The sequence below is a fragment of the Bombina bombina genome, chromosome 4 (genome assembly GCF_027579735.1).
Source record: "Bombina bombina isolate aBomBom1 chromosome 4, aBomBom1.pri, whole genome shotgun sequence".
Lineage (NCBI taxonomy): Eukaryota > Metazoa > Chordata > Amphibia > Anura > Bombinatoridae > Bombina > Bombina bombina.
This window is the reverse complement of record NC_069502.1, coordinates 945,930,391-945,956,715: the sequence shown is the minus strand read 5'-3', so window position 1 is coordinate 945,956,715 and position 26,325 is coordinate 945,930,391.

Sequence of the window (26,325 nt, the reverse complement as noted above, 5' to 3'; positions counted from 1 at the left end):
ACTAAAAAATAGGAAAATCGCGGGCACATCCAGTCTTACAGATAAAATGCCCCCAGATAAATCTATACAGGCTATTTATAGCAATATTTCTACATTAACTGACCATTTGTTTGAGGAATTTGTACATACTCCCTTTGCTCCTCCTTCCTCATTGTATCCCCCCAAGGAAGTAGTATCATACATTGAATTATTTCAGCAGCTTGTCTTGGAAGACCTAGGGAAAATACCTGCGGGAACTAAATTTAAATCTATGATATTGCCACATGAATTAAGAGCGATCAGAAGCCTAATGAATGATCATAATCTGGTTATCCATCTGGCGGATAAGGGGGGGGTGGTGGCATAGTATTGCAGAACTAATAATATTTTGGGAGATAAGGTCTACTATAGGAAACTAAAAAGTGATACAACAGAATCCTATTGTAAACTACTTAAAACTATTTTGGAACAGGGACACACAAGGGGCATTTTAAATAAAAAAGAGAAAAAACTATTTGACTCCTGACCATCCCAGCATGCTTTATTACTACCACTTTCCTAAGATCCATAAAAATCTAACAAACCCTCCGGGCAGACCCATAATTATAGGAATCAACAGTATTATCGATAGACTATCGGAGAACATTGATTTATATTTACAACATCATGTTAAAACCCTGCCATCTTATCTAAGACACCACTGATCTCCTCAATAAACTATCAGAAGTAAAGAGAGAGAATGACTACTTGTGGTTAATGTGTGATGTGGGAGCATTGTACTCCAACATTGATCATAATCTTGGTCTACAAGCTATTCAAAAAAGTCTTAGAAGAAGACATCTACTTACCCATGACACAACAACAGTACATATTGGAACTCATTTCCTTTATACTGACTCTACTAATTATTTTCCAACTGGAAGGACAACCTGGTATTCTAAGGCTGTTACATTGATGACCTTATTTTCGTCTGGCAAGGAACAGCTGAAGAGGTTAATCATTTAATTAACAGTCGCAATGCCAACACAATGGGTCTTTATTTCACTTTTAATTTACAACCTATCAAAATTCAATTATTGGATGCAATTCTTGACTGGAATGGCTGTGGGAATGTTGTGTCCTCCACCTTTTTCAAAAATGTGTATAGCAACAATTTTTTGAATTTCACTAGTAACCATCTTAAGAGTTGGAAGACCAACATTCTATACAGTCAATTCAGGAGAATACTCAGTAATTGCAGTACTATTGATATGATAGAGGAACAATCAAGCATTTTAATAGATCGCTTCGAGGAAAAGGGATATCCTGATAGTATAATAATGGATAGCTATGATAGGGCTAAGAATAATAAGACACTAAGCAAAACATCGACCCCACTTTTTATTACCCAGTTTAACTCCAATCATAGAAAAATAAAGTACGTACTACAGAAACATTGGCCAATTTTTTTATTTATTTTTTTCAAAACTGTTTTTTATTGATTTTTTTTTCCACAAAATACAATATTTTGTCTTTCTATCTTTCTCCTCTTCTCTCTTACATGCTTTCGGTTACATCAATCACAATAACAATGTTCACAAGTCCAAACAACCCTGAAAAAATGTGTCAGTTCATTTTTTTATTATATTTTCTTGAGGTTGCATAGATGTGCTGACTCTTTTCTGTGTCTTAAAGATATGCCATGTCTGGATGGCATCAAACAAGAACTTAGTACATATAAGAAAATAACAATAATGGTGAAAAAGTCAATGAAAAATTAAAAAGGAAAAAGAACAATAAAAATATTCATAAGAATAAACATTTGAGAATCATCAAATTATGGGCTAAAAGTTATTTAAGTTAAAAAGTACAGGTTTTTTTTGGTATTACATAGGTATATTTTTCTTGAATAAGGAGGTCTATAACAATAGGTAATCTATGAGTTTCTTGATATAGATGTTTTAAAGATTAGGGCAGGATTCCCATATAAACAATGTCATGATCTTTGTCAAAGGTATCTTTCCAGTTTAAGATTTTGGCTAAATTCTTGGAGACACAATTGTCCATTTTTTTCCAGAACCTAGGAATGAGTTGGTGGGCACTGTTTCTCATTAGGTTAAATAAAAGTAAGTGTAGTTTTAAATGTAATTTAGGAGCAAATCTAAACAAGAATATATAAGGATCTAGTGGAATAGAACCCTCTAGAGCTATTTGCATGTAATCTCGTACTCAAGACCATACGAACTGAACTTTATGGCATGCCCACCAAATATGGAACAATGTGCCTACTTCTTGACACATTCGCCAACATTAGTCAGAGGCCCCTGAGAACATATATTTCATTCTTTGTGGAGTTAGATACCACCTAGTTCATAATTTACTGGTTGTCTCAATGAACTTGGCAGAATGTGATGACTTACAGGATTTCTTAAATACTGAGCGTCATTTTTTGATTGATAGGGTAAAGGGTAACTCTTTGTTCCAGGCTTTAGTATATGAGGGTAATGAATTGGCCTTAGGTGTCGATAACATTTTGTAAATTAAGGACAGGACGTGGTATGTTTTTTTAGCGTAGTGGAGCAACACATAACTTCAAATGGGCTTTTGGTTCTCATGAGATCGGATTTATGTGGGTGTGTAGATAAAAAAAGATGCAGTTGATGATATCTAAACCATGGTTTAGAAAAAAAAAAACCCTCCCAGATGTTCAATCAACTGTTTAGTCAGTATTGTCTCTCCTTCAGTAAGAAGGTGTATCAGGAGTAGGTGTCAGGGTGCCAGGAATCAGACTGAGACGAGAAGTGCAAAAATAATCAAACCTTTATTAATAGCAAAAAATAATAATAAGTCCACAAAACAAATAACAAGCCAGAAATCAAAGCCAGAGCTGGTAGTCAGATGAGTCGAGTCAGGAGCCAAAGTGAATAGTCAGACGAGCTGAGTCAGGAGCCAAAGCAAGCAGTCAGAAGAGTCGGAATCAGGAACAGGGAGAACAGCAGAGTCAGGAACAAGCCAGGGATCAGGAACCAGGAGGGACATCAGACAGCCAGGTAACACACAGGAGCTCTCACAAACAGGTCTGAGACAACGCAAGGGCAAAGCATACTGAACAGAGGCCCTTTAAATAATAAGTGATGACATCACAATTCTGAGACTGCATCCTGTCTCACACTGATGATGAACACCAGTCTGGCCATAAAAGGAAGTGCAGGAAATGAGCAGCATCACACAGTATGCACCAGAGTCAGCAAGAGAGGTGAGTAAAATGGCTGCCAGCAGCACATGGCAAACAAAACAGGGAAAAAACCCTGACAGTACCCTCCCCTCAACGACCCCTCCCCCGCGGGAGGACAAATGGCTTGGAAGGCACAGAGGAGGGTGGGAGCATGAACATCAAAGGAGGGAACCATTGAACACTCCTCCAGTGAACCAAATACTGTATTCGCCCCCTGGACATACGGGAGTCACTAATGCTGCTGACCTCATACTCCTCATGGTTCTCAACAAAGATAGGATGGAGACGAGGCAACACAGTGGTAAACCAATTACAAATCAATGGTTTCAAGAGGGAGACATGAAAAACATTGGAGATGCGCATTGCAGGAGGAAGGTTAAGAGCGTAGGCCACAGGATTGACCCGTCGGAGTATTTGAAAAGGACCAACATAACGGGGAGCCAGTTTATTGGAAGGCACATGAAGGTTCAAGTTGCGGGAGGACAGCCAAACTCTCTCACCAACCTGGTAGGAAGGCGCGGGCAGACGCCTACGATCGGCCTGGAACTTTTGGCGCTGCATAGAACGATGAAGGCAATCCTGAATCTGCACCCACGTGGAACGGAGTTGCCGGAGATGCTCCTCCAAAGCCGGAATACCCTGAGACATGAATGAATTGGGCAACAAGGATGGTTGAAACCCATAATTCACCATGAACGGGGATAACTTGGAGGAAGCATTAATAGCACTATTACGAGCAAACTCTGCCTAAGGTAACAGTTCAGACCAATTATTGTGGTGATTTGAGACATAGCAGCGGAGGAACTGTTCCAGAGCTTGATTAGACCTTTCCGCAGCCCCATTGGATTGAGGGTGATATGCCGAGGAGAAGGAAAGCTGGATCCCCATTTGAGCACAAAAGGAATGCCAAAATCTGGAGACAAACTGGCTACCCTGGTCCGACACTATCTCCTTGGGTAACCCATGTAAATGGAAGACCTCCCTGGCAATCATTGAAGCAAGCTTCTGATCGGTAGGCAACTTCTTCAAGGGAATGCAATGTGACATTTTAGAAAAACGGTCAACCACTATAAGGATAACAGTATTGCCATTGGAAACAGGGAGCTTGACAATGAAGTCCATGAAAAGATGTGTCCAAGGACGCTCACCATTAGCAATAGGTTGAAGAAGACCCACAGGAAGATGTAGAGGAGTCTTATTCTGTGCACAAACTGAGCAGAAGGCAACATACGCAACCACATCAGAACGAAGACCTGGCCACCAGAATTGTCAAGTGACAGACCAAATCATTTGGTTCTTGCTTGGGTGACCTACGGCTTTAGAATAGTGGTAAGTGTGCCAAAGTTTAGTATGAAGATTCTCAGGAACAAAACACTTACCACTAGGTTTCTCAGGAGGTGCATTGGTTTGTGCAGCCAGGATCTCCTCCCCCAAGGGAGAAGTCAAATTAGTACATATGGTAGCCAAAATATGGTCAGGAGGTATAACTGGAGTAGGTACAGACTCCTCCTTGGACAGAGGCGAAAATTGTTGAGAGAGGGCATCAGCCCTAACATTCTTACTACCAGGCAGGTAGGAGACCACATAATTAAACCGAGACAAAAATAGCACCCATCTGGCCTGTCGGGGCGACAAACTTTTTGCTTCAGATAGATAAGTTAAATTCTTGTGGTCAGTAAGAATGGGCACTGGCATGCTAGTACCCTCAAGAAGATGCCTCCATTCCTTGAGTGCCAAAATTATGGCCAGTAATTCCCTGTCGCCAATTTCATAATTGCACTCCGCTGGAGACAATTTCTTAGACAATAAACCATACAGATGCAAGGACCTGTCAGGCGTAGGACGTTGAGACAAGATGGCACCTACTCCAGTCTCAGACACATCAACCTCAAGAACAAAACGCAGGACAGGGTCAGGATGAGCCAGAACTGGAGCAGCAGCAAAGGCAGTTTTAAGACTATCAAAGGCTTTAATGGCAGTAGGTGACCAATGGAGTGGATCATTCTCTTTACGGGTCATGTCTGTGATAGGTTTCACCACGGACAAAACAGGCCATTCTCACGTAGTCTCTGAAGAACCCGTGTCACATCAGAACGATGAGCCTTAAGAGTGGGTGAGTGTATGATGATATCATCTAAGTACACCACAACACACTGTTGCAACATATCTCGTAGGACATTATTAATAAATTCCTGGAAAACAGCAGGAGCATTACATAGGCCAAAGGGCATTACAAGATACTCATAATGCCCGCTCCTGGTGTTAAATGCTGTTTTCCATTTGTGGCCCTCCTTGATCCTAACGAGATTGTACGCTCCTCTCAAATCAAGCTTAGTAAGGACCGTAGCTCCCTTGAGGCGGTCAAAGTGTTCCGTAATGAGTGGAATAGGGTAAGCATTCTTAATGGTAAGACAATTAAGACCCCTATAATCGATGCATGATCTTAACTCGCCACCCTTTCTCTTCGCAAAGAAGAAGCCAGCACCTGCAGGAGAGCAGGATTTGCGGATGATCCCCCGCAACAGAGCATCGGCAACATACAACTTCATAGCACAATTCTCTGCAACAGAACGAGGGTAAACCCGGCCCTGAGGAGGAATGGCTCCGGGTTGCAGGTCTATGGCACAATCGAAAGACCAGTGAGGAGGCAACGTACTGGCACGCACCTTGTAAAAAACGTCTAGGAACTCTCGGTACTCCTCTGGCAATTGAGATACCGAAGAAGTGCGCAAGACTTTAACTGGTTTCCGAATACAAGTGGAAATACATTGCGGAGACCATGACAAAATTTCAGACCTGCGCCAGTCGAGACTGGGATTGTGCTTTTGGAGCCAGAGATAACCCAGAACAACCAGAAAATGCAGAGAGTTTTTCACCTGGAACTGGAGGGTTTCAAAATGGAGAGCCCCAACAGCCATGGATAATGGAGCAGTTTCGTGAGTAACGAGTGCGGGCTGAAGGGGCCTGCCATCAATGGCCTCAATAGCAAGCAGAACGGACTGAGGCAAAACAGGAATGGAGTACTTTGATACAAAAGCCCGCAGCACCGGAGTCAACAAGAGCCTGGGTGACTAAGGAGGAGTCCACCCAGGAGAGGACAACCGTGACCAAAGTTTTCTCCTTTAGCGGTTCCAGGGACAAGGATAAACCGTGTTTCGCAGCCGTGTAGGATAAGACTTCAAAAGGTGGCCCTGTAACCCACAATAGAGGCAGAGGCCCTCCCTCCTCCTAAAGGCCCTCTCCGCCGCGGAGAGACACATGAATCCCAACTGCATTGGCTCAGCAGTACCTGGTGACTCAGGACCAGGAGACATGGGAGGAGAGGGTGGCATGGGTGGGAACAAACATGTAGGAGACAATGGAACAGGAGGCTTCCGCAAGCGCTCCTTGAAATAGGGCCTTTCTCTGAGTCTGATGTCAATTTGGATAAAAAAAGACACCAATGCCTCGAGATCCTCTGGTAAATCTCTGGCAGCAACTTCGTCTTTAATCGCATCAGAGAGCCCATGAAAGAAGGCGGCAACAAGGGCTTCATTGTTCCAACCTACCTCTGCGGCAAGCGTACGGAAATCAATGGGATACTGAGCAACAGATCTTGTACCTTGCTGAATGGACATGAGTCGTTTAGCAGCAGAGGAGGAGCGAGCCAGAACATCAAACACTGTTCGAAAGGAGGCCACAAATACAGGGTAATTTGAAATCACAGGTTTATTAGTCTTCCACCAGGGATTAGCCCAGGCAAGAGCTGTGTCAGAAAGTAACGAGATGAGAAATCCCACCTTAGCGCTGTCAGAGGGAAACGCCTGAGGTAACATCTCAAAGTAAATGCCCACCTGGTTCAAAAACCCTCTGCACTGATTAGGATCGCCTCCATATCGCTGAGGTAGAGGTGCAGAACCGGACATGCTCCTGGTAGGACTAGGTGCAGCAGCGGAAACAGGAGCAGCCATAACTTGCAGGACACTTTGGTCCAAATGTGCAGTGCAAGTCAGCAGGGTTTGCAGGGGCTAGTGCAAATTGATCCTAGTGGTGATCCTGTTCACCATCAGGATTCATGGCCCTTGCGTAATGTCAGGGTGCCAGGAATCAGACTGAGACGAGAAGTGCAAAAATAATTACACCTTTATTAATAGCAACAAATTATAAAAAGTCCACAAAACAAATAACAAGCCAGGAATCAAAACTAGAGCTGGTAGTCAGACGAGCCGAGTCAGGAGCCAAAGCGAATAGTCAGACGAGCCAAGTCAGGAGCCAAAGCGAGTAGTCAGACAAGCTGGAATCAGGAACTAGTACCATTGTAGATAGGGAAGGGATCTGATAAAAGGCCATTTACTTTGACTTTAGCAGTGGGATGCATGTACAACAATACTATTTTTTAAATAAATTAGTCCGGGAAACCACATTTTTGTAGGGTACATTTAAGGAAGGACCAATCTAAATGGTCAAAAGCCTTTTGGCATCTGTAGAAACAAACAGTGATCAGATGTTGTGTGAGTCTGCGTATTCTAGTAAGTGTAATATTTTAACTGTATTGTCTGTAGCCTCTCTATTTTGTGTGAACCCAGTTTGGTCATTGTGGATCAAGTGAGGTAGGATAGGGTTTATGCAATTTGCCAAAATTTTTGCATAGAATTTTAAATCTACATTAAGGAGAAATATGGGGCGAGAATTTGAAGGTTTGTCTACAGGTTTTCCAGGTTTAGATAGCACTGTAACATGTGATTCAAGCATGGTGGAGGGTAGGAGAGTGAAGGGATCGGCCAAATTAAGGGCTCCATGTACTAAGCCGTCAATTCATCCGTCATTTTAGACGCGGCTAAACTCGCCGTTACTCGCCGCGGGCGAAATGGTGTCCGCTGTAGCTATGTACTAATAATCCCACAATAAATAGACACCTCTAGCCCGCCGCGAGCAGTGGCGGAATATTGATAAATTTGACTTTGGTTTACAATTGTTAATATATAATGTTTAAAGATTATAATTTTGTAATAAAATAATTTATTTTGCCATTATTTTCTATATGCCACTATTCTTTTAACAAATCTTGAATGCAAAAATATATTATAAAGGTTAAGAAAATAAGTGCTAAGAGTAAGCCCTTAAGGTATTTATTTGAATATGGGAAAACCTAGTAGCTGTTAAAAATAGAGGTTAGAATAAAACAAATAAAATTAGCAAGTCTTTTTTAGCTCAAAAATCCAATCTGATAACATAAAGCACTGTTGAATATACTGTCGCTTGTTACAGCTACAATTCAATGACACAATACAATGAATTAGCATCAGCTATGGAGGGATTACATTACAATAATCACATATGTAAAAGAGTGAGAGCAGCTGTAGACACTAGTGTGATGTCACAAAGACAATGTATTACCTATAATATTGTCTGTAATAACTTTGATCACAAACTTTATTTATTTGAAACCTTTGATAATTGAAGAGCAACAACTGTTATGTATTTAACTGTTTATCATGAGTGATTTTTAATAACCTTAATTTTTAAAAAATAATAATAAAGAAAGTTTTTTATTGATCAACTGAAACTTTAATCCTCAAACACAAAATATTGTTCTGAAACCATGTCCCTTGTTGAATTTCCACGCCTATTAGCTTGTTCTACACATATTTCTTCTGGTAAATCATCAGCATCTATTGGATCTTCATCTTCTAATGGACAGCCTCTTTTAATTGCAATATTGTGCAGTATGCAGCAAACCAATATAATTTTTGCAACTTTCTCTGGTGCATACTGCATAGCACCACCAGAACGATCAAGACATCGAAACCACATTTTCAAAAGACCGAAAGTCCTCTCAATAATCCCCCTGGTAGATCGGTGAGCTTCATTGAAACGTACTTGACTTCTGGACTGTGGGTTGTTATAGGGAGTCAACAGCCATTCTGTACATGAGTACCCTCCATCTCCTAATAGAAGATATAATAAATATAAATATTAATATAAGAATAATTATAAAGATTCAGAACTATACAATACAATTAAACTATACAGATTACAGTCGACAAATTGGGCGCAATTTTGGTACATTGAAATGAGAGACATATTAGACGCCAGTTATGCTTACCTAGAAGCCATCCGTCAGGCATATTTCCCTCCTCGAACTTCCAGTATAACCCAGTCTGCCTTAAAATGTAAGAATCATGACAGGAGCCAGGAAAGTTAGAACGGACACTGATAATCCTCATGTTGGGGTCACAGACCATCTGGACATTCAAGGAATGGAAATGCTTTCTATTCCTATAGATCTCCTCACGAGCTTGAAGTGGTCTTACAGCAACATGGGTACAGTCTATGGCACCTAGGACATTGGGCATCCCAGCCATCCTATAGAAATTTGACTTGATAGATTGCCATTCTTCAGGGGTAGATGGCAAACAAACATATCGATGAAAAATAACCATCATAGCCCCTATTACTTTGGATAAGTGGCGTGAAAAAGCAGATTGACTCATTCCAATAATGACGCTAGAAACTGCCTGAAAGGAGCCTGTTGCAAAAAAATGCAATGCAGCTAATAGTTTCAGAAGTCCCGGAATAGCTTGTGAACGAGCAGTCATCGGCTCCAAATGATCTTCAATCTCTCGATACAGGTGTAATATCGATTCACGATCAAGCCGGAATCTTTGTATGATCTCTCGGTCAGAAAGGCCGTGCAAACCAACCCGTGGAAGGAATACACGGGGGACTCGAACTCTCCTTCTTCTAACGATACGATTAGCTACATTTCCAGTATTCTGTCTTCTAGCCCGGATTTGCATCAAACGGAGAATAAACAAAAACAGAATTCTCTCCATAGCTGCTGAAATGAACAATGTAAGTACAATGCTGATATTACTGCCTTTTATATATGTATAGACTGGCGTCTAGTGGCTTTCCTATTGTTTTGTACCTTGCCCGCCACCTAAAAGGTGGCGAGGCAAAAATAACGAGGTGGGGGCGGAGATTGACGCGAGCGGACAAATAGATTTTTTAGTACATTCGTTTTTGGCGAGTTGGTGGTCAAATGTGTCTAATTACAGTAAAAAATGGAGAGGTAGCGAGGTATGGCGGATAAGTACGCTCGCAATTTTAAAGATGCGAGTTTTTATATAATTGACGGCTTTGTACATATCAGTTTGCGAGTTTGGACGCGAGATTTGTTGCGGGTAGCTCGCTGACTGCTTAGTACATGGAGCCCTAAATAGTGTTAAAAAATAGGGTGAAAGGATTGATTTATAAAATTTGTAATAAAGACTACTGAAACCATCTGGCCCTGGGCTTTTACCTTGTTTTAATAAAGATATACCATCCTCCAGCTCTTGAGGCGTTATTGGTAATTTAAGAGATTCTATAAGTTCAGAATTTATTTGAGGCAGGTTTATATGATCAAGATACTCTAAACATTTTCAGTTTGGGTTCTGTTAGGGAAAAGATTGGAATAATATTTGTTACAATTGCTATAGATTTAGAATTTGTTTGTTGGTCATGCTCAAATTTTTTTTAATTATGGACAAATAAGGAAGTGTATATGCATTTTAATGCTCAAGCAAGAAGCTTGCCAGGCTTATTACCTTGTGTATAATATTTTTGGTGTAGAAGGAAAGCTACATTTTGTGCTTTAACCCCTTAATGACCACAGCACTTTTCCATTTTCTGTCCGTTTGGGACCAAGGCTATTTTTACATTTTTGCGGTGTTTGTGTTTAGCTGTAATTTTCATCTTACTCATTTACTGTACCCACACATATTATATACCGTTTTTCTCGCCATTAAATGGACTTTCTAAAGATACCATTATTTTCATCATATCTTATAATTTACTATAAAAAAAATTATAAAATATGAGGAAAAAATTGAAAAAAACACACTTTTTCTAACTTTGACCCCCAAAATCTACATCTACAACCACCAAAAAACACCCATGCTAAATAGTTTCTAAATTTTGTCCTGAGTTTAGAAATACCCAATGTTTACATCTTCTTTGCTTTTTTTGTAAGTTATAGGGCCATAAATACAAGTAGCACTTTGCTATTTCCAAACCATTATTTTTCAAAATTAGCGCTAGTTACATTAGAACACTAATATCTTTCAGGAATCTCTGAATATCCATTGACATGTATATAATTTTTTTTTTAGTAGACATCCCAAAAGTATTGATCTAGGCCAATTTTGGTATATTTCATGCCACCATTTCACCGCCAAATGCGATTAAATACAAAAAATCGTTCACTTTTTTACAAATTTTTTCACAAACTTTTGGTTTCTCACTGAAATTATTTACAAACAGCTTGTGCAATTATGGCTTAAATGGTTGTAAATTCTTCTCTGGGATCCCCTTTGTTCAGAAATAGCAGACATATATGGCTTTGGCGTTGCTTTTTAGTAATTAGAAGGCTGCTAAATGCCACTGCGCACTACACGTGTATTATGCCCAGCAGTGAAGGGGTTAATTATGGAGCATGTAGGGAGCTTCTAGGGTTAATTTTAGCTTTAGTGTAGTGTAGTAGACAACCCCAAGTATTGATCTAGGCCCATTTTGGTATATTTCATGCCACCATTTCACCGCCAAATGCGATCAAATTAAAAAAAAACGTTACATTTTTCACAATTTTAGGTTTCTCACTGAAATCATTTACAAACAGCTTGTGCAATTATGGCACAAATGGTTGTAAATGCTTCTCTGGGATCCCCTTTGTTCAGAAATAGCAGACATATATGGCTTTGGCGTTGCTTTTTGGTAATTAGAAGGCCGCCAAATGCTGCTGCATTTCACACGTGTATTATGGCTAGCAGTGAAGGGGTTAATTATGTAGCTTGTAGGGAGCTTGCAGGGTTAATTTTAGCTTTAGTGTAGAGCTCAGCCTCCCACCTGAAACATGAGACCCCCTGATCCCTCCCAAACAGCTCTCTTCCCTCCCCCACCCCCCAATTGTCCCCGCCATCTTAAGTACTGGCAGAAACTCTGCCAGTACTAAAATAAAAGCTATATTTGGGGGGTTTTTTGTCTTTTTTTTTAGCATATTTACATATGCTGCTGTGTAGGATCCCCCCTTAGCCCCCAGCCTTACTGATCCCCCACCAAAGAGCTCTCTAACCCTCCCCCTCTGCCTTAATGGGCGCCATCTTGGGTACTGGCAGCTGTCTGCCAGTACCCAGTTTAGTGAAAAAATGTGCCTTTTTTAAAAAAAAAAACCCTTTTCTGCAGTGTAGCTTCCCCCCCCCAAGATCAACCCCCCACCCCTTCCACATCTCTTAGCTGTTATTTACAGCTTTCAAAAAGTTATTTTTATGTAGTTTTTAAACTTTATTTTTCTGTAGTGTAGCGGTTCCCTCCCGCTCCCGCCCTGTGCACGCGCCCGCCCGCCGCCCCCGTGCACGCGCGCGCTCCCGTGCGCGCTCCCGCCCCTCCCGCCCCCGATCCCGCCCCCCTCCACTCCACTGGGCACATCGATGGCCGCCCACCCGCCTCCCAGACTTGCTCCCACCCACCAACGATACCGGCCACCGATGTCCGGTGCAGTGAGGGCCACAGAGTGGCTCTCTCTGCATCGGATGGCCAAGGGGGGTTATTGCAGGATGCCTCCATATCGAGGCATCACTGCAATAACCGGAAAGCAGCTGGAAGCGAGCAGGATCGCTTCCAGCTGCTTTCCAGACCAAGGACGTACGCCACACGTCCTCGGTCATTAACTGTATTTTTTTTGAGGACGTGTGGCGTACGTCCTTGGTCCTTAAGGGGTTAATGTTTAAAAGGTTGATGTCTGGCGGACCTGATCGTTACAGCGGATCATGTCCGCCAGACACTTGATAAATCAGCCCGATAGAATAGAGTCATACTAGTTTCTAAACAAAACTCTTACAGCAGCACAAAAAAAAAACTTTAAAGGGAACCTGCACCTCAATTTAATATTTCCCTTAATATGTTCTCAATTACTTGTTATACCAGCTGCAGACTATTATATGTATTGGAAATGTCTCTTTTATGTTTATTCTTGCAATTAAATGGGCTTGGCCATTGGAACCACCTTTGTATATAGAGAAAGAAATAACAGGACTGCTCTTCCTGAAGGCTCAGCCCATATAAATGGTCCTGTTCTTGAGAACACTTGATTGTGGTATCAATGAGCAAACTCAGCTGTTTCAAACACAAATATAAACCTAAAGGATCAATTTCCCATACATTCAATACTCTGATGCTGCTATAACAAGTGTTTGAAAACACATTAATGTACAAAATATGATAGTTTATGTAAGCACTTCATATGAATAATACCTGTAAAATAATTGTATTAAGCTTTCTGTGTTTCTATGTTATCAGTTAATGCTTACCTCTTTCTGTGTCACCAGAGGAGCTTTTCTTCTTCAGTGACACAGATGATACACTTTTTCCAGTATCAGAAGGATCACAATGTAAACAATAGCACTATTTCTGTATTTAAAAAGATTGGATCAGGTATTACCCAAATGATGCATCAACAGCATTGACTTCATCATTCACAATTAACTACGGTAACTACACGTTATTGAATAAATACATTTTTTGCTGATTAACACTCATTATGGGCTGTTAACGTTACCACTGTGGGAAAATGGGGAACTAGCAGTAGTGGACCTAATTAACAGAGGGCCCTGGTGCAAATGGGTTTTTTCTGACCCCTCAAAGGTAACATACAGAGAGATAGATAGATAGATAGATAGATAGATAGATAGACCTGGATGGATGCATTAGGATTGCACACATACTGCACATGCCTATGTATAGACAGGTTACTATGGCACCCCCCAGCACTTGGGGCCTGGTGCCACTGTACCTGCTTCACCAATGTCAGTTTCACCCCTAGGAACAAATATTGAGGGAATACAGTTGTGTTGGAGTCTGTAAGATTATGATTGTTTTGATAAAAAGTTTTAGCCACTCCCCTTTTTCCTATATCATAAGAGAATTTCAGAAATATTGGAATTGAGCTTTATGTGTCTTTGCCATAGCACAGCTGTTGTCTGGCTCCAGCCTCAAACAACACATTTCCTTTTTAATTATTTCTCTTCATGGCCACATTTTTTATATTTTTCTTTTAGAAAAAGTTATTTACTAAAATTCAGTTCTATTAGATGTTGTTTAGATATTATCTCCAGATTACCATTTACAATCACTTAACTACTACTCAAGAATTTTAATTTTATTTAACAAACTGACACAAGTAAAATATAAAAAACAAACAGGTAATCTCTCCAGAGAATAAATGCCATCACAATACTAAACCCACCAAAAACTTGCTGCTTTCAATCAGGCAAGATAAAAAACCACAAACAAACGGCTAGATTACAAGTTTTGCAGTAAGAGGGGTGCAGTACTAACTTGCAGGTTATTGTCACCGCTCAGTTCCCTACAGCGCTGGTATTACAGGTTTTCATAAACCCGGCGTTATTAGGCAAGAAGTGAGCATAGAGCAAAATTGTGCTCCATACCGCACTCCAATACCAGCGCTGCTGAAAGCTGCGGTTAGCTGGTTTTACGTGCTCGTGCACGATTTCCCCATAGACATCAATTGGGAGAGCCGGCTGAAAAAAAGCAGCGTAAAGCTCCGTAACACAGCCCCATTGATTCCTATGGGGAAACTAAATTTATGTTTACACCTAACACCCTAACATAAACCCCAAGTCTAAACACCCCATATCTTACACTTATTAACCCCTAATCTGCCACCCGACATCTACATTATATTTATTAACCCCTAATCTGCCGCCCTCGACATCGCCGACACCTACATTATACTTATTAACCCCTAATCTGCTGCCCCAACATCGCCGACACCTACATTATGTTTATTAACCCCTTTTCTCCCGCCCCCAAAGTAGCCGCAACCTACCTACACTTATTAACCCCTAATCTGCCGCCCCCAACTTCGCCGCCACTATAATAAACATATTAACCACTAAACAGCCGTACTCCCGCATCACAAACAATAGCTAAATATTAATTAACCCCTAATATGCCACCCCTAAAATTGCCACCACCTACCTACATTTAATAAACCTCTAATCTGCCGCCCCCAATAGTCGCCGCCACTATACTAAATGTATTAACCCCTAAGTCTAACCCTACATAAAGTTATTAACCCCTATCCTGCCGATCCCGGACCCCGCCGCAAATAAATTAATTGTTTAACCCCTAAACCGCCGGACCCAGAGCCCGACACCACCTACATTACATTTATTAACCCCTATCCTGCCCCCCCTATACCGCCGCCACCTACATTACATTGATTAACCCCTAATCTACCCCCCTACACCGCCGCCACTATATTAAATGAATTAACCCCTAATCCTAAGCCTAACCCTAACACCCCCCTAACTTAAATATAATTAAAATAAATCTAAATAGAAATTCCTATCATTAACTAAATAATTCCTATTTAAAACGAAATACTTACCTATAAAATAAACCCTAAGCTAGCTACAATATAACTTGTATCTAGCTTAGGGATTATTTTTATTTTACAGACACGTTTGTATTTATTTTAACTAGGTAGAATAGTCACTAAATAGTTATTAACTATTTACTAACTACCTAGCTAAAATAAATACAAATTTACCTGTAAAATAAAACCTAACCTGCCTTACACTAACATTACACTACAATTAAATAAATTAGCTAAATTAAATACAATTACCTGAGTATGAGCGGCTCGGTGGTAACTTGCAAGTTATTTCCACCTCTCACCTCCCTATAGTGCTGCTATTACAGGTTTACAAAAAGCCGGCATTAGCAGGCAATATGTGAGTGTTGAGCAAAATTGAGCTTCATACCGCACTCCAATACCAGCGCTGCTTTGAGCTGGTTTTACGTGCTTGTGCATGATTTCCCCCTAGAAATCAATGGGGAGAGCCGGCTAAAAAAAAAGCCTAACACCTGCAATAAAGGAGTGTAAAGCTCTGTAATGCTGCCCCATTGATTCCTATGCGGAAATAAAAAGTTATGTTTACACCTAACACCCTAACATAAACCCTGAGTCTAAATACCCCAAAATCTGCCACCCCTGACATCGCCGCCACCTACATTATACTTATTAACCCCTAATCTGACGCCCCTGACACCACCACCACCTACCTACACTTATTAACCCCTAATCTGCTGCCCCCAATGTCTCCGCCACCTATGTACACTTATTAACTCCTAATCTGCTGCCCTCAATGTTGCCGCCACCTACATTACACTTATTAACCCCTAATCTGGCGCCCCTAACATTGCTGCCACTTACCTACACTTATTAACCCCTAATCTTCCGCCCCCAATGTCAGCCCCACTATACTAAACTTATTAACCCCTAATCCTAAATCCAACCCTAACACCCATAACTATAATATAATTAAATAAATCTAAATAAAAATTACTATCATTACCTAAATAATTCCTATTTAAAACTAAATACTTACCTATAAAATAAACCCTAAGCTAGCTACAATATAACTAATAGTTACATTGTATCTAGCTTAGGGTTTATTTTTATTTTACAGGCAAGTTTGTATTTATTTTAACTAGGTAGAATAGTTACTAAATAGTTATTAACTATTTACTAACTACCTAGCTAAAATAAATACAAATGTACCTGTAAAATAAAACCTAACCTGCATTACACTAACACCTAACATTACACTACAATTAAATAAATTACTTAAATTAAATACAATTACCTAAATTACAAAAAAAACAAACACTAAATTACACAAAATAAAAAAGAAATTATCATAAATTTAAACTAATTACTCCTAATCTAATAGCCCTATCACAATAAAAAAAGCCCCCCAATAAAAAAAAAACCCTAGCCTAAACTAAACTACCAATAGCCCTTAAAAGGGCCTTATGCGGGGCATTGCCCCAAAGAAATCAGCTCTTTTACCTGTAAAAAAAAATACAAACAACCGCCCAACAGTAAAACCCACCACCCACACAACCCCCCAAATAAAATCCTACCTAAAAAACCTAAACTCTCCATTGCCCTCAAAAGGGCATTTGGATGGGCATTGCCCTTAAAAAGGCATTTAGCTCCATTGCTGCCCAAACCCTAATCTAAAACTAAAACCCACCCAATAAACCCTTAAAAAAACCTAACACTAACCCCCAAAGATCCACATACAGTTTTGAAGAACGGACATCCATCCTCAACGAAGCCGGGAGAAGTCTTCATCCAAGCGGCAAGAAGTCCTCAACAAAGCTGGGAGAAGTCTTCATCCAAGCCGTCAGAAGTGGTCCTCCAGACGGGCAGAAGTCTTCATCCAGACGGCATCTTCTATCTTCATCCATCCGGAGCGGCTCCATCTTCAAGACATCCAGCGCAGAGCATCCTCTTCAATCGAAGTCTTCTTCCCGAATGAAGGTTCCTTTAAATGACGTCATCCAAGATTGCATCCCTTGAATTCTGATTGGCTGATAGAATTCTATCAGCCAATCGGAATTAAAGGTGAAAAAATCCTATTGGCTGATGCAATCAGCCAATAAGATTGAGCTTCAATCCTATTGGCTGATCCAATCAGCCAATAGTATTGAGCTTGCATTCTATTGGCTGATTCTAACAGCCAATAGAATGCGAGCTCAATCCTATTGGCTGATTGGATCAGTCAATAAGATTGTAGCTCAATCCTATTTGCTGATTGCATCAGCCAATAGGATTTTTTCACCTTTAATTCCGATTGGCTGATAGAATTCTATCATCCAATCGGAAGTCAAGGGTTGCCATCTTGGATAACGTGATTTAAAGGAACGTTCATTCGTCGCTAGCCGTAAACAGAAGAGGATGCTCCACGCCAGATGTCTTGAAGATGGACCTGCTCCGCTCCGAATGGATGAAGATAGAAGATGCCGTCTGGATGATGACTTCTGCCCGTCTGGAGGACCACTTATGCCGGCTTAGATGAAGACTTTTCCCGGCTTCGTTGAGGACTTCTTGCCGCTTGGATGAAGACTTCTCCCGGCTTCGTTGAGGATCGATGTCCGGTCTTCAAAACTGTAAGTGGATCTTCAGGAGTTAGTGTTAGGTTTTTTTAAGGATTTATTGGGTGAGTTTTAATTTTAGGTTAGGTTTTTGGGCAGAAAAAGAGCTAAATGCCCTTTTCAGGGCAATGGGGAGCTTAGGTTTTTATAGTTAGGATTTTATTTGGGGGGTTGGTTGTGTGGGTGATGGGTTTTACTGTCGGGGGAGTTTTTTGTATTTTTTTTTTTACAGGTAAAAGAGCTGATTTCTTTGGGGCAATGCCCCGCAAAAGGCCCTTTTAATGGCTATTGGTAGTTCAGTTTAGGCTAGGTTTTTTTTTTTTTTTTGGAGGCCTTTTTTATTTTGATAGGGCTATTAGATTAGGTGTAATTAGTTTAAATATCTGATAATTTATTTTTTATTTTGTGTAATTTAGTGTTTTTTTGTAATTTAAGTAATTGTATTTAATTTAGGTAATTTATTTAATTGTAGTGCAATATTAGGTGTTAGCGTAAGGCAGGTTAGGTTTTATTTTACAGGTACATTTTTATTTATTTTAGCTAGGTAGTTAGTAAATAGTTAACTATTTAGTAACTATTCTACCTAGTTAAAATAAATACAAACTTGCCTGTAAAATAAAAATAAACCCTAAGCTAGCTACAATGTAACTATTAGTTATATTGTAGCTAGCTTAGGGTTTATTTTATAGGTAAGTAATTAGTTTCAAATAGGAATTATTTAGTTAATGATAGGAATTTTTATTTAGATTTATTTGAATTATATGTAAGTTAGGGGTGTTAGGGTTAGACTTAGGGGTTAATAAATTTAGTATAGTGGCAGCGACTTTGGGGGCGGCAGATTAGGGGTTAATAATTGTAATGTAGGTGGCGCCGATGTTAGGGGCGGCAGATTAATATTTAACTAGTGTTTGCGATGCGGGAATGCAGCGGTTTCGGGGTTATGCTACAGCTTTGTAATGTAAAACTCATACTGACTTTAGATTGTGTTACGAATCTTGCGGGATAGGCAGTACCACTCATTTTTTGGCCTCCCAGAAAAAGCTTGTAATACCGGCGCTATGGAAATCTCATTGAAAAAAAGACTTTACGCAAATTGCTTAAGTTAATTTGCGTTAAGGCAAAAAAAGTGTGCGGTGCCCCTAAATCTGCAAGACTCGTAATACCAGCGGTAGTGAAAAAGCAGCGTTATGAGTCTTAACACTGCTTTTTCACTCATACCGCAAAACTCGCAATCTAGCAGAAAATTAATTAGAATACAGTGTCAGTATATTTATGAAAATCTTAGTAGTGCTCTCCAAATAATATATCAGCTTATAACACAATACAAATAATAATTATCCTTAAAATAGAAACCCTTAACCAACATGCATCTACTAGAAACCATACAATTAATATAAATGCCTGAATTCTTTTATTTAGTTAATATCCATGAACATTTTGAAATATATTTGCAATACCAGAATATGACACAATATTATATACGTTAAAACCAACTATTAAGATATGCTATCCTTCTTATAACACCCAGAAAAATGTATCTTTAGAACCAACCTTTCATTCAGAGCTGCATTTAAAATATTACAATGAGACTAAAATCTTTCGCTTTTAACATCCAAGCAATACAATCCTAATACAATATTGATTTAAAACATCATAACTTTCACAGATAGGTTACTTAGTCTACCAGATACAAATTTAAACAATAATACAATATACACTTCTGAATTATTATTATATATTTGTATAGATAAACAATTTAAGATTGGGATTAGTTTAACAATACATAGGCTATGAAATGCTAACTTGAAATATAAACTATTTCCTTAAATCTGCTTATTATAATTTAACTGTAGTGACTATGCATATAACTTATCTTACCAATAACCTTGTATACTTTACCAAATAAACCAGTCGATATCCAGTTTCCAATGTTTCTCAACAGATCCAATTTCACCTCAGAAATTCAAAATTGGGGATATTGCATATGGAGTCCAACAGTAGCTGTGTGCTTTAATAATAACCACAGTAGTTCTTCCTTCAGGATTAGCCAGCAGCCTCTATCAGTCTCTATGCTTGGGGTTAAATCATCTGATTTCACCCCTTTCTTGATCATTAACAGTCATTGGTGAGTATTGGAAACGCCCACGGAAGCCTTGTCTAGGATTGGTTCTTTGCAGTTGAACATGGATTGGTTTATCTGGTAAAGTATGTTGTCAAGGAAATGCATCCTTGCAAAACCAATCATCTCATGGCTGCAATTTCGCATCATAACACTAGGTGGCAGCAGACAGCACAACACAGCAATACATGCAATACTATTTCTAAACATTTTAACAACTTAATTCAGTATTTCTATGAAATGGTTATTCCTTTTATCATAATTTACTGCCACAACTACTCACAATATTTGTTTTAGATAAGTAATATCTTATGAATTTTCTGATCATTTTGATACCGAATATGTTATATTATTAACATTGTATTATATTAAAGCAATTTAATATTGCTAATTATTAGCTTAAAATGTATTCAATTTTATCAGTATCCTGGCATTTCTATCCAAATAACAGCCTATTTCACATTTCCAATAGTTCTGCCTGCATGCACTCCTCTATATAGGATCCATCTGAAAAATAGAAAATTTATGTTATATATATGCACTTCAAATATGGGATTATTAAAATGGTTATTTAATCTATACTGATTCTGAATTTATTTCCTATATAAATATCCCATGCAGCAATTATCTATTTAATATAATGTGTATCATTTCAACATATATATATATATATATATATATATATATATATATCTATATATATATATATATATATATATATATATATATATATATATATATATATATATACATACATATATGGGCTATTTGAATCATCTCAAATATATCTGAAACTATTGGTCTCACTCCCTTTGTAAAAAAAAAAAAATGTATTTATTTTTATTTGTGTCATCCAAGGGCTGTGAAGTGTCTCTGTTTGTCAACTTGGTTATTGCCCTCCTGCAGTGCTGTTAGCTTCAGAGACTGTTATCTTTCAAACATATCTGAAGCTATTTGGCAAGGGGGGTTTTATAGTAAACAGAGTTGTTTTTGTCCAAAACTTGTGAGACACCAACTATAGATGGTTTTAGAGTAAAGATAGTGGTCAGCAGTTACATAGCATGAGTCACTTAACAAATTCGTGCTAATTGTCAGTTCTTTTGAAAGATGTTTCTCCAACATTGGTGTGTCTGGTCCACGGCGTCATCCATTACTTGTGGGAAATATTCTCCCCCACAGGGAAAGGCAAGGAGAGCACACAGCAAGAGCTGTCCATATAGCTCCCCCTCTGGCTCCGCCCCCCAGTCATTCTCCTTGCTGCTCTGAACAAGTAGCATCTCCACGGAGATGGTGAGGAGTTTGTGGTGTTTAGTTGTTTCCAACAAGAATATTAACCAGGAAATAGTTGTTCCTTCTCTGTGTCCGAATCCAGTTTCAAAGAAGGAACGTTTATTACACAATTTAGATGTTGTTCGTGCTTTAAAGTTCTACTTAGAAGCAACAAAAGATTTTAGACAAACCTCATCTTTGTTTGTCGTTTACTCTGGTAAGAGGAGAGGTCAAAAAGCTACTGCTACCTCTCTCTCTTTCTGGCTGAAAAGCATTATCCGATTGGCTTATGAGACTGCCGGACGGCAACCTCCTGACCGAATCACAGCTCACTCTACTAGGGCTGTGGCTTCCACTTGGGCCTACAAGAACGAGGCTTCTGTTGATCAGATATGTAAGGCAGTGACTTGGTCCTCTCTGCACACTTTTGCCAAATTCTACAAATTTGATACTTATGCTTCTTCGGAGGCTATTTTTGGGAGAAAGGTTTTGCAAGCCGTGGTGCCTTCCATTTAGGTAACCTGATTTGCTCCCTCCCTTCATCCGTGTCCTAAAGCTTTGGTATTGGTTCCCACAAGTAATGGATGACGCCGTGGACTGGACACACCAATGTTGGAGAAAACAGAATTTATGCTTACCTGATAAATTACTTTCTCCAACGGTGTGTCCGGTCCACGGCCCGCCCTGGTTTCCTAATCAGGTTGAATTTTTTTTTTCTTTATACACTACAGTCACCACGGCACCCTATAGTTTCTCCTTTTTCTCCTAACCGTCGGTCGAATGACTGGGGGGCGGAGCCAGAGGGGGAGCTATATGGACAGCTCTTGCTGTGTGCTCTCCTTGCCTTTCCCTGTGGGGGAGAATATTTCCCACAAGTAATGGATGACGCCGTGGACCGGACACACTGTTGGAGAAAGTAATTTAGCAGGTAAGCATAAATTCTGTTTTTTAGCTTCAAATATACACAGATGGATCGGCTGCATCTCGGTTGGGGGAAACCCATATATGGCATGTATCCTGATTCCAGTCTGCTAATTTCCATCTCATTATCTCTTAAATCAACAGTCTTAGACATTTATGTTTTTATTAACTGTATGGGGGTAAGGGATGCTCTGAAGCTTGTATTTTTAATTAAGGAGCAAATGGTTTAGTGTCCATTTTCAGCTTTTAGAAGGTAAATGAATTATTTGATGTGCACATCCACAGATTTATTAAATAAAGACAAACATACTTGTATATATTATTTAATAATATTTCAAATACCTTGACATAAATCCCCCTTTGCAATTCAAAAATATGTAGGACACATGTATTTGAATTGGATCAAAGTTAGTGGTATTTGGTGAGGATGTTGACCGTACACATCATAGACAGTCTTCTATGTAGAAAGTCTGTCATTTTTGAGCCTTCATGTTCATCAGCTAGGCATCTTTAAACTACAGTACAGGGAGTGCAGAATTATTAGGCAAATGAGTATTTTGACCACATCATCCTCTTTATGCATGTTGTCTTACTCCAAGCTGTATAGGCTCGAAAGCCTACTACCAATTAAACATATTAGGTGATGTGCATCTCTGTAATGAGAAGGGGTGTGGTCTAATGACATCAACACCCTATATCAGGTGTGCATAATTATTAGGCAACTTCCTTTCCTTTGGCAAAATGGGTCAAAAGAAGGACTTGACAGGCTCAGAAAAGTAAAAAATAGTGAGATATCTTGCAGAGGGATGCAGCACTCTTAAAATTGCAAAGCTTCTGAAGCGTGATCATCGAACAATCAAGCGTTTCATTCAAAATAGTCAACAGGGTCGCAAGAAGCGTGTGGAAAAACCAAGGCGCAAAATAACTGCCCATGAACTGAGAAAAGTCAAGCGTGCAGCTGCCAAGATGCCACTTGCCACCAGTTTGGCCATATTTCAGAGCTGCAACATCACTGGAGTGCCCAAAAGCACAAGGTGTGCAATACTCAGAGACATGGCCAAGGTAAGAAAGGCTGAAAGACGACCACCACTGAACAAGACACACAAGCTGAAACGTCAAGACTGGGCCAAGAAATATCTCAAGACTGATTTTTCTAAGGTTTTATGGACTGATGAAATGAGAGTGAGTCTTGATGGGCCAGATGGATGGGCCCGTGGCTGGATTGGTAAAGGGCAGAGAGCTCCAGTCCGACTCAGACGCCAGCAAGGTGGAGGTGGAGTACTGGTTTGGGCTGGTATCATCAAAGATAAGCTTGTGGGGCCTTTTCGGGTTGAGGATGGAGTCAAGCTCAACTCCCAGTCCTACTGCCAGTTTCTGGAAGACACCTTCTTCAAGCAGTGGTACAGGAAGAAGTCTGCATCCTTCAAGAAAAACATGATTTTCATGCAGGACAATGCTCCATCACACGCGTCCAAGTACTCCACAGCGTGGCTGGCAAGAAAGGGTATAAAAGAAGAAAATCTAATGACATGGCCTCCTTGTTCACCTGATCTGAACCCCATTGAGAACCTGTGGTCCATCATCAAATGTGAGATTTACAAGGAGGGAAAACAGTACACCTCTCTGAACAGTGTCTGGGAGGCTGTGGTTGCTGCTGCACGCAATGTTGATGGTGAACAGATCAAAACACTGACAGAATCCATGGATGGCAGGCTTTTGAGTGTCCTTGCAAAGAAAGGTGGCTATATTGGTCACTGATTTGTTTTTGTTTTGTTTTTGAATGTCAGAAATGTATATTTATGAATGTTGAGATGTTATATTGGTTTCACTGGTAAAAATAAATAATTGAAATGGGTATATATTTGTTTTTTGTTAAGTTGCCTAATAATTATGCACAGTAATAGTCACCTGCACACACAGATATCCCCCTAAAATAGCTATAACTAAAAACAAACTAAAAACTACTTCCAAAACTATTCAGCTTTGATATTAATGAGTTTTTTTGGGTTCATTGAGAACATGGTTGTTGTTCAATAATAAAATTAATCCTCAAAAATACAACTTGCCTAATAATTCTGCACTCCCTGTATGTCTTTAGTGCATCTAGGGATATGACACTTCATTCTCCCTCTATGACTTGTAGTTGGGATCTGGGATGACATGCCCTCAATTTATTGATATGGACCCATTTATCTATGAAACTTTAATTTTTGGGGATACTTATTTTATAGGCCACTGGAGATATTTTGTCAGTAATGACAAAAGGACCTTTCCATGAGGGAAGAAATTTCTTCTCCCTAACCTGATCTCTTCCAAAGTTATAAAGATAAACTTTATCATTTATTTCATATTCCCTTTTGGACGTTTTGAGATCATAATAGGTTTTAGTGGTAGTTGCGGCTCTTTCTAAATTCCTTTGAGCAAATGCAAAGGCATATTGCAGGTGCTTTCTTAGGTTCTCCACATATTGATGTGTATTGGCAGCGTTTATCAAGTTTTGGTCTGATGTACGGTACAGTAGATGCTGAGGTAGAACCATTCTTCTACCAGTCATCAGTTCAAAAGGTGACATCTTCGTAGCACTACTTGGAGTTGCTCTTAATGCCATTAGGACTAGAGGTAGCTTTATATCCCAGTCTTTACCCGTTTCACTCACAAACTTTTTGAGGATTTTAACAATGGACTGGTTGTAACGCTCTACACCACCACTTGAGGCAGCTCTATAAGCAATATGGAGCTTTCTTTTAACCCCTAGTATTTTCCACATTTTGGTCATCACTTCGCTAGTGAAGAGGGTTCCCCGATCTGACTCGATTCTTTGGGGTAAACTAAATCGGGAAAATACGTGGTTGATGAGCAACGCTGCACATGTTTCAGCACTGTTGTTAGGTGCACTAATGCACTCTACCCATTTAGTGAACAGGCATGTCACGGTTAACATGTATTTGTTACCTCTTGATGACCTTGTTACCGGACCAATAAAATCAATTTGTATATCTGACCATGGCATTACCATCCCCCTTTTCTGCAATGGCGCTCTATGCGTTGGTGCAGTGGGTTGGAACTGTGGGCAGATTAAACACCCTTGACAGTAGGTTTGAACATCTTTCAACATGTGTGGCCAAAAAGCGTAATCACGTAATATTTCATACGTGAGTTTGGCACCACGATGACCAGATGTGGGAGCATCATGGGCATGTTGAAGCATTAGACCTCTGAACTTGGTGGGTACTACCCACTGCTGGATGCCAGTTTTGGAGGTTCTAATTAACAAACCATCCTGTAACTTGAATTGTGATCTAGATTTTATTAAGATTCTAAGATCTTCTTTGCCAATACAGTCATCTTTTTAGATGGGGTTGCTTTCAGGATCTTCTATGTGTTTATAGAAGATGCCTACAATGGGGTCTTCTTTTTGACTAGTGATCAGGTCCTCACTAGGAGAATCCTGACTCCATTGTACCAAGTTAGGCTCACTTTGTTGTTTTGCCTGGTTTCTGGTAATGGCTTCTACCTGAATTGCACCCATTAAGTGGTAAATATTAAGGAGTTCTCCAGTTATGGCTCCTTGTTTGGCTAATGAATCTGCAAGGTCATTGCCTTCCTTATCCGGACCTAGAACTCTGGAATGACCCTTGGTCTTTTTCCAGAGTATGGTTAAATCATTGGTTCCCTCCAGATTATCAATCTCGCAGAACAACTTGCCATGCTTGACTGGTTTGTTATTGCTTTTCTGCATGCCATTTCTTTTCCAAGTTGGCAGGTATTCAACAAAACTGTCACGCACATAATTTGAGTCAGTTATGATCACAAATTCATGAATACCATGTTCAAT